This window comes from Natrix helvetica (assembly GCF_964273705.1).
Source record: "Natrix helvetica genome assembly, chromosome: 1".
Lineage (NCBI taxonomy): Eukaryota > Metazoa > Chordata > Lepidosauria > Squamata > Natricidae > Natrix > Natrix helvetica.
The window spans coordinates 42,439,025-42,452,569 of NC_138548.1; the positions used below are offsets into that span (position 1 = coordinate 42,439,025).

Consider the following 13,545-nt stretch of genomic DNA (forward strand, 5'->3'; position numbering starts at 1 on the left):
GGAAATAAAAAAGGATATGAATCATGCCCAAGATCTAATGCATAGATGGCCTCAGGAGAAAGGAGTAGGCAACCAACATTTTCTTAACACTTAGTTGTTCTAAACGTTCAGGTGCCAATAGACTTTATTTTAGCAAGAAATATAAATAGCCACAAATTATTATTGTATGATAATATAAATTTGTTAATGATATAGGCGATGTGCTAAGTCATAATATGGTTTATTTGTCACTGGCTTAGCATAAAGTAGGACCCAAGCATTGTGGTATACAGAGCCACTTGATAAGCATGAAGATTGAGCCAAATCAGCTGCTTATTCAAAAGCAGTGGTATCATTGGTAAAAACAAGTCACAAGTTATTGTGATGTGCAAACATAGTTCTATTCCAGTTTAGTTATGTAGCATACAGAATACTATGTCAGGGAAATCTACACATACTAGATACAATGTAGTCCTGACAACCTAGATTGCTAGTTCATTCCATTTGGCTCCTGTGCGCCTCTCCTTTGTGCACTGTGGAGGGCAAAGTAGCTTTGCACCAGTTAGCTACTGGTGCTTGGGTTGCTGGTTCTTCCAGGGTCAGCTGGTCTTGCCTTTCCTTGTGTTGTGATGCCTCACATCTGGCAAGGTCCAGCACTAGCTTTCAGTCTCTGCACACACAAATGCAACTAGATTTCCCCCTCCACCCATTTATCTACTTGCAATATTGTCTGCTTTCAAATTGCTGGGTGGGCAGTAGCTAGGGATTGAGCAGTGGGAGCTCACTATATCTCACGGAGCTGGCCTCAACCCGCCAGAGTGCAGACCATTTCTGGCTGGCAGTTCTAGCATCATTAAGCCTTGTACCACCTTATCCCTATTCTATTCCATTAACGGAGTAGAATACAGAGGAAGGCCCTTCTGTTGTGTAGCCAAATTTTGTAATGCTCCTCCCCTGAATCCAATCTGTTTTGCAGGATCAGGCCTTTCACTTGTGCATCTGGGTTTTAAAAATCACAAGGTGTACTTTTAAAAATCTCAGCTGTACTTTTCCACCCCGAACCACCCCAACGAGGCCATCGAAGTGATGTCCCGATGTGTGGAAGCCGTACGGATCTGGATGGATGACAACCGACTCAAGCTCAACCCCTCCAAGACGGAGTGGCTGTGGGTACCAGCTCCCCGGTTCAGCCAATTAATTCCATCATTGGCCATTGGGGGCATTCAACTTGCCCCCGTGGAGCAGGCGCGCAATTTGGGCGTCCTCCTGGATGCCCGGCTGTCCATGGATGACCATGTGACAGCCGTGGCAAGGGGGGCGTTCCACCAGGTTCGCCTGGTGCGCCAATTGCGCCCCCTACTGGACCGGGACGCCTTACGCACAGTCACTCATGCGCTGGTGACGTCTCGCTTGGACTACTGTAACGCTCTCTACATGGGGCTTCCCTTGAAATGCACCCGGAGGCTACAGTTGGTCCAGAATGCAGCCGCGCGGGTAATTATGGGGAGTACTAGGTACTCCCATGTGACACCGTTCCTGCGCGAGCTGCACTGGCTTCCTGTGGTCTATCGGGTGCGTTTCAAGGTTTTGATAACAATCTTTAAAGCGCTCCATGGCTCAGGACCTAGTTACTTGCGGGATCGTATTCTGCCCCATACATCCCTGAGACCAATCCGCTCGCACAGAGAGGGCCTCCTCCAGGTGCCGTCCACTAGACAGTGTCGGGGGGCGGCGCCTAGGAGTAGAGCCTTCTCTGTGGCAGGCCCAGCCCTGTGGAATGACCTCCCTCCGGATATTAGGAATACCTCTGACCTCCGCTCCTTTCGTATTAAGCTTAAGACCCACCTATTCCAAGCAGCTGGCCTGGCTCAACTTTGATCTAACCATATTGCTCCTGACGGGTTTTTAACTGGGTATTTTAATTATATTTAATTATCTAGGGGTTTTTAAATACTGTATTTTAATTGTTTTTATTTATCAGCCGACCTCCTCCTTGTGTGTGTCTCGGTATATGTCTCTGTTATATGTTTGTTTTGTCCACATATTTATTTCATATGTTTCATTGTACGCCGCCCCGAGTCCTTCGGGAGAGGGTGCGGCTAAGAAATAAATATTTATTATTATTATTATTATTAAGGTGTCTGTATGTCTAATTGTCTTTCATAAAAATCTATAGTTTCCTACTCTTGTACTTGCACCTAAAGAGAAAGAAACATTAAAAAGGGAGGAGAGCCATTTTAGTGTGATTGGCCATGATCAGACAGGGTCTTTGGAGTACTTTTTCACTAAATTACATTTTATTAAAAGGCAAAAAGCTTGTGTGAATCACAGCCCACTTCATCAGATTTGCTGTCATTTGTAAAAGCTTATATCTTTGAATAACATTTATTAGTCTGAAAAGATGCTATCGGACACTTCCTGGTTTTGAAAGAAACCGTAGAAAGCAATTCAGGTCCAGAGCAAAATTTATTAGGGCCAGTTTCTTGTTTTCTAGCCAATGGCCTAATTATAGTCAGGACTGGTCTTGGTTCAGTGAAGTAAAGTAAGATTGCTATCTCAAGTCCGAGATTTTTGATATCACAATAGGTCAGGAATTTTTCAGTTATTGTACTGTTCAATATTGTAGTTTCATTATCAATAAAAGTGAAAGATTATGGGATTATGTGCCTTGTACACTGAAATATAACTCCATTGTAGGCAACAATCAATTTATAAAATTCACATTGGACTGAGGCCTATCTTCCTTCCAAAGAGTTCTAGTGAAATTATAGCTACTTAAAACAGAAATGGGGGGGGGGGGGGGAGATGAAGCCCATGCAGTTTTTAAAATTGGACTTCAGAAAGAAAAAAAGAAAAACCTCCAACAACCTTGAGATTTGATATTCTTGGATAATTTCTAATGAGAGCACTTTCCCTTTAATTATTTTGTGGTCACCATTTCAAAGGTGATTAAAGCTGTTCTTCCCTAGATGCGGTTACGGATTTAATGCAAACCTGGTCTTTCTTGTGGTTTTTACCACAGTAATTAAATTTGGCTTGCTAACAGACTTTGTGTGGCATGAGGGATTTCACCAAGCAAAATGATTTTCCCTCCAGGTAATGTTAAATTTAGGAAAATATAATTAATTATATCAGACAGGTATCTATTATACATCATGCACACATTCTTAAAAGGCTAAGTGTGTGCCTCTCTGTGCGTGCATGTGTGTGTTTCTAAACAGAAACCTTCATTTCTTCTTCTGTTCGCTTCTACAGTAGCTTCAAAGGCCTGTTTTGACAAATACATCTGTGATTAGTGTTTTCTGGGGGGAAATTACTTTCCTTGAAAATTAGTTATGCCTAAATAAGAGACGTCCACATTTAGGTATGCAACTTCCTTTCTGCATTCCTTTCAAACTTTTTGTATTCTTAGCACATGCTGATGCATATTCAGATACTATTCATCTATAGGACAATGGCCAGGACTAAGTTTTCACCTTACATGAACTGAAGGTTAGTTGGTCTAGACATGCAATGCAGAAAGGCAGGAGAAAGCTACAGTATAATGATAGAGTAAATCCTACCAATGTATCATATCATTCTGCTAGTCAGAGATGACACTTCTGAACAATCCATTATCTCCTTGAAAAAACTAATATATCAATAGCAATAGCACTTAGACTTATATGGCGCTTCACAGCACTTTTACAGCCCCCTCTAAGCGGTTTACAAAGTGAGCATATTGTCCCCCAACAATTTGGGTCCTCATTTTACCCACCTCGGAAGGATGGAAGGCTGAGTCAACCCTTGAGCCTCGTGGGATTTCAACTGCCAAGTTGCAGGCAGCCGGCAGGCAGCAGAAGTAGCTTGCAAGTATTGCACTCTAACCACTGCGCCACCGCAGCTCATCAAGAGAGTAAACTTCACTTATTTGTATAGGGGAGTGTTCATAAAGGTCATATTCTTCCCAAAGTAAATAGCCTTTCATATCATTCTTAGCATTGCTATTTCAGTGATTTTTAAGAGATGGTTAAAATTTTGGGGCTGAAGTAGAGAGAAGCCATATCATCACTTTTGAAAGAAAGCAAGTCATGAACAACTGTTTTCCAAAGAAGGAAGTAGTGCTGATCTTCTCTCTGGTTAAGTTTTCGGAGAGTTCAGAATACTATGGCATAGTTTGAAGATTAGTAATTTAGTCCATGACCTTTGGAATATCTGATATTTCTAATACATTGCAGCAAAAAGTAAACAATAAGTTTTTTTAAAGGCTGTTTAGATTCTCATTTTAATTTCATTTAGAATTATGCCACCTTTCAAACTACATAAAAGTATGTCTGTTTTAGCTGTCCTAAATTTAAGATCATCACCACTTTTTCAGAAAGAGAAAAAAACCCGATATCAGTTGTTCTCCATTTTGTTTAAAGATAAAAGCCTATCATTATTTTTGTAAATGGAACATCTCAGTATGACCTTACTAAATATCTATCTCATATAGGGCCACCCCCAAAATTGTCTGGGTTGTTGATTCTGAGGCCTCTGGAATATAGGGCTTAATTACCATTCCATATCTACAATGGTTTCAATCGCACTGGCCATCTAAAAAGAGACTTATCTTAGCCTATCAACCACCTGGTAATCTCTTAAGTATAAACTAGAGATATGAATATAAATTCTGTCATGAGCTAAGGGTATTCTTTTTACTTTCAAATATCTACACCAAAGAGGCTCTGAATTAAAATTTTATTCACTTTTTAAAAGGTTTATACAGTAATCCTCATTCTCAAGGACCTTTCTTGCCTTAATGAGGGACTATTACATCTGAGAATAAATATAAGATCACCCTTGGATTTGGTAATGAAATGGGTTTGACGAGAGAACTGATGCTTGTGATTTATGGGTGTCTATATGTATACATGATTGATTTAACATTTGTGCATTTATGATGTAGGAAGGAGAAAGACGGAGAGAATAGGTGTTGCCACTGCTTGGGAGAATGACATATACATTTTCAGAGCTTTTTGTATCTCAGTATTTATTTTTCCTCTTTAGCTTGAAACAACAAGCTCTTGAAAGCACATTTGTGATAGCATAGCACTCAAACATTAATCTTGTAAAATACTGGCTAATAATTACAAGGAAGCCATTGAAGATCCAAGTTTTTCCTGCATGTCTTATTTAATAAAAAGCATATCATATATCATATGATTTTCAGGTGTCAGATTCAAAGTCTTGTTTTTCAACCATTTGGAATCATGGCAAAAATAACATTGGCCAAGCAGTTTTGCAATTTTATTGACCTTGGCCTTTGATCCATCTGATGTTATCAGCTTCTTGCAGAGCCAAGTGACACCTGTTTTCAGTATTTTAGCTTTGTTATTTTAGCCGTAAGCATGAAAGGGCTCCAGGCGACCAGACTGTACTCTGAAAATGTAGCATAACTGCATTTTTTTCCTGCTTTTGGTGAGTTTTCATTTTTCATTATTTCTTTTTTCCTTTTTTTTAAAAAAAAATGATGAACATTTCTTTCTTTTGTATGGCACATAAACTGATCCTGTCATCTTACTGAATCTCTATATAAAAGACATTCCAAGGCTGCATTTTAATTAAGATTCTTCTTGTATAAAGTCCTGAGGAATTCAAATGTTGACGCGGCTTGCCATGTAATCAATGGCATTTCTGAATTCTTCAACACTGGTATTTGTTTGCTGTGTACATTATGTTCTCCAAGTGCACAGTGAAATCAATAGGCTATTTCAGAAATCGTTTTGGTATCTATTAAAATAGGAGAAAGAAGCTACTTTCTGAAGATATGGATAGGGCTGTAGACACAAATTAGCAAAGGTAATGTTTTATAAACTGGATTGTAAACTTTCAAAAGTTACAAAGTTTAAAACCAAACCCTGGAATAGGGCTCAAAATTAGATCGGGAGAGAGCACTATTGATGTAGTACAATACTATATCATCATAACATCCCGTTCCAATAGGTTATTAGGAATTATCCTACCTGTGATGATATAATTAGGAAAATTTGGGATTGTGCTAAAATGGATAGATTAACCTTAAAAGTTAAAGATAAAGAAAATTTGAAATATTATAGGACATGGAATAAATTTTATGAATGGATAGAGACAAGAGGTAGAAATGAGAGGGAAGTTAATGAATGTCAATAACTTTAGTTATTGTTAATAATGTTAGTATGGAAAATAAAGATGCTATAGAATTATGGATATAATATGGAAAAATTGTAAATAGGCTAATGTAAGTACAAATTTAGTTAAAGCTCATTTTCTTTTCTCTTTTTTCCCCATTGGTTGTATTATTATAATTACTGTGAATATATTACTGTTATAGTTATTAGCTTGTTAAGTATGTTAAGATTTGCTATTAATATTTCTTTAGCTTTTCTTTATTTGTAATTGTTACCCTGACATGGCATTGTCTCTTCAATAAAGCATAAAAAAAAGGAATTATCCTATCTGTAATTTCTGAACAGTCTCTGAAAGGAGATGAATGTGTAGAACATTTTAGTAAGCTAAAGACTATTAGATTGATGGATAAGTAAGGTTACAAAGTCTCCCATATGGTAGGACTGTAATAACACAATCCAACTTTTGATTCATTGATGGAGATAGGGAGAGTCCACAACGGAACTTACATATTCTTTCAGGCAGTTTTCATTTACATCTTGAGAAACAGGCAAATATAGCATTTCTGTTCTTTTTTCCAGAATGAGCTTTTGATTACAAACTTTAATTTGGTCCAAATATCATATTACTTCTGGGGGGAGGGAATGCTTATTAAATTTGCAAATGACAGCTAATACTCTAGAAAAGGAAACTCAAATTCCTGATAGAGTTAGAGAAAGGGATTGACGGTAAGTTAATAAAATTTAATAGAGTTCTTCTCTTAGGAAACATAAATCAAATGCACTGCTATAAGATGGGGTACATGGCTTAGTAATAACACATGGAAAGAAGAAACCGATATTGTATTTTATTGGAATGCAATCATGAGTCGGAAATGTAAGGAAGTTGATTTATACATCCATATGCTGGGTACATGGACATCCAAGGGACACGAGAGGAAAGGGAAACAAATTACATGCACTTGTTATCCTCATGCAAATGGGGAAAAAAAATCATATAATTTGAATTAGATGTGTTATGATGGACTGTTGTTATTCTTGAACCAGTTTTATAATCTATGTCTAAGGTGCCAGCTGCTTTATTTCCCTTGTTAAGGTATGTTTGAATGTAACTGAATATGCATGCCATCTGCCAATTCTGACCACCTAAGCCAAACTGAGCAAAGTAGCCAAACATCACTCTTTCTAAGGGAGTCTACACTATAAAGGGGAAAGAAGGAATATCAGGAATACTATTATTAATAGTAAAAAGATCAGCTACCCAAAGATGGCTAGTTAATTATAAGCTGTCAACTAAGAGGGAGAGCAATACTGATCCTGGGAGGAAAAATGAAGGGTCAGAGCAGCCTGCTTTCTGATGCTGACTAAAAGTGACCAAGAATAATGTGTTCACACTGATCCTACTTTTTTTTTTCCTTGTGAGGGAGGGTGAAGACAATCACTTTCCATTTTCAAATACTTGGGTAGTAACCTCTGCATACAGTTAAAAAAAAACATGCAAACATCCTCTTTGTTCTAATCAGCATAACAAGTTTATGTGCGCTACTTTCTTTGCCTTCTTACAAATAAACAGCTGCCATAGAACTACATACACTTTCCACAAATACCACTGCTCTCACCCAACAATACTATAGAAGCCTGCTATTCATGTATGGAAGAAGCGTGAAAATATGCAGATGCTATCAAACGTAGGCAAGTTAAAGAATGAATCTGTGACTAATAGAGAAGGAGTTGCCTGAGTCTTCAGCCCTGTCCTAATCTATCTTTTCCTGCCTATTAGTCTGATTATGGGATGGGGGTGGGTGGGTTGTACAAAATAGTCATTATGCACTATTATCATCCTTGAACCAGTTTTATGACCTGTATCCAAAATGTACCATTTTCTCATTAGAAAAGCTAAAATGATCCATTAATCTTTTCTGCTGTCTCACATTCCCAGAAGTTCTGTACTGTTTTAAGCAAAACTTTAAAAGAGGTGCAGTATACCGTAGATTAAAGATTGACCATCAGATCTCTCCTCTCCTCTCTCTTTCCCTCTCCTTCTCTTTTCCCCTCTTTTCCTTCCTTTTCCTTTCCCATCTTTCACAAAAATACATGTAATAGAACAGGTTAACAGAATAATGCTTTTAAGGCTTTTCATTCCAGAGAACTCTTCAAATAAGTAAAACCTCTTAGTACTTCAGCTGATTGGGTTGCATCCACATTATTTTGATCAACACACTTACCTATATTGATGTCATAAAAACAGAATATTTGCATAATGATTTATATCCGTGGTAGGTAATGGCTAAAATTAACTTTTTTATTTTAAATAAATACATTGCAGAGAAAAGAAATACTTTAAATATATTTTGACTTGTAAAGCCTTTAGAAAAGAATTGCATGTGGCTAATGATGTATTTTCACATTTAAAAAATAGATTGGCGTGAAGTACATTTCCTTATCACAAATCTATTAACAGATTTCTAAGCAAATTTTAAAAAGCATTTTATCGATCATGCGTCATTAACAACAGAAACAATAGAATAGAAACAAAGACATTTTATAAAATTAAAGTATAATACATAGACTGTACACTTTTCATAAGTTTATAATATTAGCTTTCTGTTTTAATCTGTGTCTCTGAATATAACTTCTGCAATACCATTTGTGCTTTATTTTATTTACATAGTTGTAATCTGCTTCGAATCCTGGTGTAAAAAATATGGGCTAGTTTATGGGAATGTTATAATTGAAGAAAATATTTAAATTTGGTTCTGCTTGTTCATATGTGTTTACAGAATAGATAATATTGTGATTTTTCAAGTCAACATAGTCCAGAGTCATTGGAATTTGGAAGTATATAAATCTAATATATAAAATAAAAATCACAAAGAAAGATTTTTAAATAGATTCATAATGGAAACTAAATAAGCAAAACAAAATTTGGAAAAAAAAATGCTTTGCCTGTTCGGCTAGGAAATGTATGTTTGGGGGATTAAATGTTCAGAGTTTGTTATATCATTTCCATCACCCCTATTTTCTCCTAGCTTTCTTGAAAGCAGTTTATTTTTGGTCCAAAGATCCCATTTAAGGAAGTGTTAAAAACATCTCCTAACTGGAACAAGAAAAGAATTATAAAATATAAAATATAAATCTAAACTGAGCTGTAGGGTATAAAATGGACTAGAATATTGTAAAAAGTGTCACTCAACACGTGTTTCCGAAATGATCTTTTCAATATTGTTTTCAATCAGAATATTTTGCAATTTTATCTCGGTGCATCAAAAATGGGCAATTCCCCAAACTTGTACCTAACAGCATTTTACACAGGTTTTAATAATATCCTTTTCTCCCCAATGACTATATGCTAAGAGGCAGCTTTGTCTAATGGATAAGGCAGCAGTTAGAAAGTGGGAGACCATGCCTTCAAGTTCCATGTTAGCTATGAAAGATTTTGGGCCAGGCACTCTAAATTATTTAGCCCAAGTCATTTCAAACTTCTATTGTGGGAAAAATAGGAGAATGGTGTGAATATATTTGCTGCCTTGAGTTATTTGCAAAAATAATAAAGGCAGGATACAAATAAATTCCTGATCCTTCCTTCCTACCACCAAGCAGGAAGGTAGGCCTCTTTCCTGCCATGGCTGGGCCTGGACAGTTTTCTGGTGCGGTAACTACAGTTATGATATTATAGTACTTGAATCAGTAGTGGCTTAGCACTGAGAACCAACCCATCACTAATGATGAGGAGAAACCAACAAAATTCCACCTTGGATTGGTCATCGCCTGGGTCAACAAGGACCATGTCAGATTCTATGACTCCTGGATATCTGTCAAAAAAGGGGCTACAGGGCTCAGTTGTTACTGCCAGGGAACCAGGGTGTGCAACTGCAAAGCGACTGGAACCAAAGCGCAAAACCTGGACAACCGAAGAAAATCGACAAATCCTCAAATATTACTACCCGGCAGAACCAACAGCCAGGGGATTTCAAAAAAGAATGATGCAACTGTGGAAGGAACAACACCAGGAAAGTGACATAACTGAACAAAGATTAATGGATCAAAGGTGTTTCATCATCCGTAATAAAGTTTTCACAGAAGTGGAAATGCAACATCTAGAAATATTGGCTAAAAAGAAAACAACAAGTGATGATGAACAAGCTGAAGAAATTGCTCTAACACCTGAACAAATTAATCAGCCAGTGAAAGAAACGAACATACAGGATGAAGACCCTCCTGTGCAACAACTTGAAAGGGTAGAGTTAAGGGATCTAGCAAAAATGCTGAAAGATGAAATTAAAAACCACATCAAAGAAAATGTAGAAAGAAAAGTTTTGTAGATCAGGAGATGGACGAGATGTGAGGCAGCTGAGGTAAGTTAACAGCGTTTATTCAGAACAGAAGCAACAATAACAACAGTAGTTATCAAGAAGAATGAGGCTTGCCCTGCTTGGCAACTATTTATACTCAGCTGTCAAGCAGGTGCCTCAATAGGAAGTCTTCTGGCAGTCCGCGCTCAGCCAGCCGTGCCTTAGCCAATCAGGCGCGGCTTGGATGTTGCTGGCTGTCAGTCATAAGTTGAGGACCTGTGGCTGGTCGTAAGTCGAGGACTTCAGGACCAGTCGCAGGTCGAGGACTTAACAAAAAAGACTACCTACCATTTGCGAAGTGCATAGCAAATGAGTGAAAGATCTGTTAACTGCAGTGAACAAGGTTTTAACCTCCATCCTATCCAGCACACCATATGAAACCAACCAATTAATGTATAGCACAGCCGCCGTTATAACTGCAGAACTAGGTTATAAAATGCCAAAAAAGAAACCCAACGGAACACCAAAGTGGAAAATTCGACTTGAAAATAAAATTAAAAAACCATGAGGGTATATCAGCAATCTGAAATACTTGAAAGAAGGAAAACTAAAGAACAAAAAGCTGAAAAATATTTACACAAAAAATACAACCTGGAGGAAAAAACAATAACGGAAATTATAGAAGAACTAAAACAATGTGCAATAGCAACAGCAAGGAAAATTGAAAGATATGAAGGACAAATAAAACAATACCATGAAAATGTCCAGTTCTGAAGAAACCAACACCTCTTCTACCGGTCCCTTGATGACAATCGAATCCAAACTAATGTTCACCCATGTAAAGAAAAAACTTTGAACTTTTGGAAAGAACTGTGGGAAAACCCAGTGGAACACAACAACACTGCCTCCTGGATGAAAGATATTCACAACAAACAACACAAAACTAAGATGGAAAATATTGTAATAAAAACTGACATGGTGGCAAAACTAGCAATTAAGGTCAAGAACTGGAGTGCACCTGGCCTGGATGAACTGCATGGATACTGGCTAAAACACCTGACCAGCCTCCATCATCGCATGGCCACTCAATTTGATCAAATGCTTCAAAATGCAACAAGCGAAGAATGGTTAACAGCTGGTCAAACATACTTGATAATGAAAGATCCAGAAAAAGGCACCGAACCAAGCATCTATCACCCAATTACTTGTCTGCCAACAATGTTCAAACCTTTCACAAGGATTCAGTATTCAATCATCTGATGGAAAACAGTTTGTATCCAGTAGTACAAAAAGGAAATTATAAAAAAATCAAGAGGAACAAAAGATCAGCTGCTCATAGATAAGATGGTACTAAGAAATGCAAAACAAAGAAAAACAAATTTAAATATGGTGTGGATTGATTACAAGAAGGCATTTGACTCATTACCCCACAGCTGGATTAACGCCTGTCTAGAAAACTTTGCACTCAGCAAAAATGTATGTCCATTTTTGAAAGCAAATATGCAAAAATGGAAAACAGTTCTAACAACAAATGGGGAGAACATTGGTGGTCAACATTAGACGAGGAATCTTCCAAGGGGATTCACAATTGTAGCTTATATCTGCCACAGGAGGTTTCAAAGGCCTCTACCCATCTAGTCTTCCAAAAAACATTATACATCTGGTCTCTGGAGATTCTCAGTCATCCAGACCATGGTTGTCCCAAAGTGCCCTTTCAAGAAGTAACTGGACTTTCTGGTTTTTCTTTGAAGAGCTGAAGAAGCTTCTTGAAGAGAAGCAAAACATCTTTTAAAAAACCAATGCCTTACCAAGGCATTATAAGGTGGCATTAACACTTCACATAATCTTGTTTCTATCCCTCTGTTTATGCAGCCTAGAACTGTGTTGGCTTATAATATATATAATATATAAAAGAGGAATTTCAAAAAATTTAAGTGTATACAAGACTGTTTCTGAAAGATTGTTATATTTCAGCCTAATACTTTTTTAAAGTAAAGTGTTAAGAAAAAGAGAAAAGTGTTTTAATCTTACCTTAGATCTGTCCCCTCACTTTGTTTAACTCTCCCTTTAAAAATGCATTAGCTTGAAATACAGCATTCTTCTTTTGGAAAGTCCCTTTGATGACTTATTGAGTCTATTTCAACACGTATTCTGTGACTATTGCTAATTTAATTCCTCAGTGACAAATATGAGCACAGAAGAGTGATACAAACAATGCCACCTTTATAACTTCTACTACTATGAATTCATTTATTCCCATTCAATGGATTGCAATAATACAGTACAATTTAGACTGAAGCACAGGGTGTAGAATTTTTTCAAGTGATGGCCAATTACACTTTCCTAACAGTAGAATTTGTAAATGGTACATGTGCTTTACTTGCTGACAAAATAGTAATAGAACAAATAGTAGCTTACTGTTTTTTTCAATAGTCACAGAGTTAGGTATTGGTCAGGAGTGATTCGGACATAGAAAAGATAAACAAAACTGAAGGAGGAAAGGGGAGGCATTTTGTATCCTCAATGACAATGGAGTTCCTAGTTTTCCATTTTCCTGAAAACCTTAGGCATTGTTTACTTAGGTACAAGATTTCTACTTCCTGAGATGGCTGTTGGACTAAATTGGTACTCAGATTAAAGAAAATAGGCTATTTTTTAAAAAAAAATAGAGAGCAGTGATAATTTATATTCTCTGGGTCAACAACAGTTCTAAAAAAAGTAAAGCCTTAGCTCTGGAGAGAAATACACACAGTATTTGCTGCCCTAATTATTTAACTTTATTTATCCATTTAAAATTCAGCCCCAAGGCTGGTTAGCAAAACCAGTTACAATGCAAGAATAATAAAACCAAATCAGAATGCCCAATCTATGTTGGCCAAAGTTAAAGAGAAAAGTAAATGATATTTTGCAGTATTTTATTGTGAAAGTAACTGTAATTTAAAAGGACAAAATGCATAACAGTTGAAGTCAAAAAAGTAGCTGGGTGGGGGTAAATATTTTTTACATTTTAAATAAATGTAAAAAATAAAAATAAAAATATATAGTATAAAATAAACAAAACAAATCCAGGACTTTGATACCTCTACAATTATAACCCACCACAGTTCTGTCTTCAAAATAATTACATGATTAAAATAAAGCCACTCAGA

At 36.9% G+C, this 13,545-nt stretch overlaps 1 long non-coding RNA gene across 5 annotated transcripts in view; it reads left to right on the forward strand.

Annotated features, from left to right (window-relative positions):
* Positions 1-5,334: 5,334 nt before the first annotated feature.
* The window catches only part of LOC309383670, a 221,590-nt gene continuing 213,379 nt past the window's right edge, over positions 5,335-13,545 (forward strand). For all 5 annotated transcript variants that reach the window (XR_014173886.1, XR_014173887.1, XR_014173888.1 and 2 more), the window contains exon 1: positions 5,335-5,418. This is a non-coding gene — a long non-coding RNA (uncharacterized lncRNA). The remainder of the gene's footprint in view (positions 5,419-13,545) is intronic.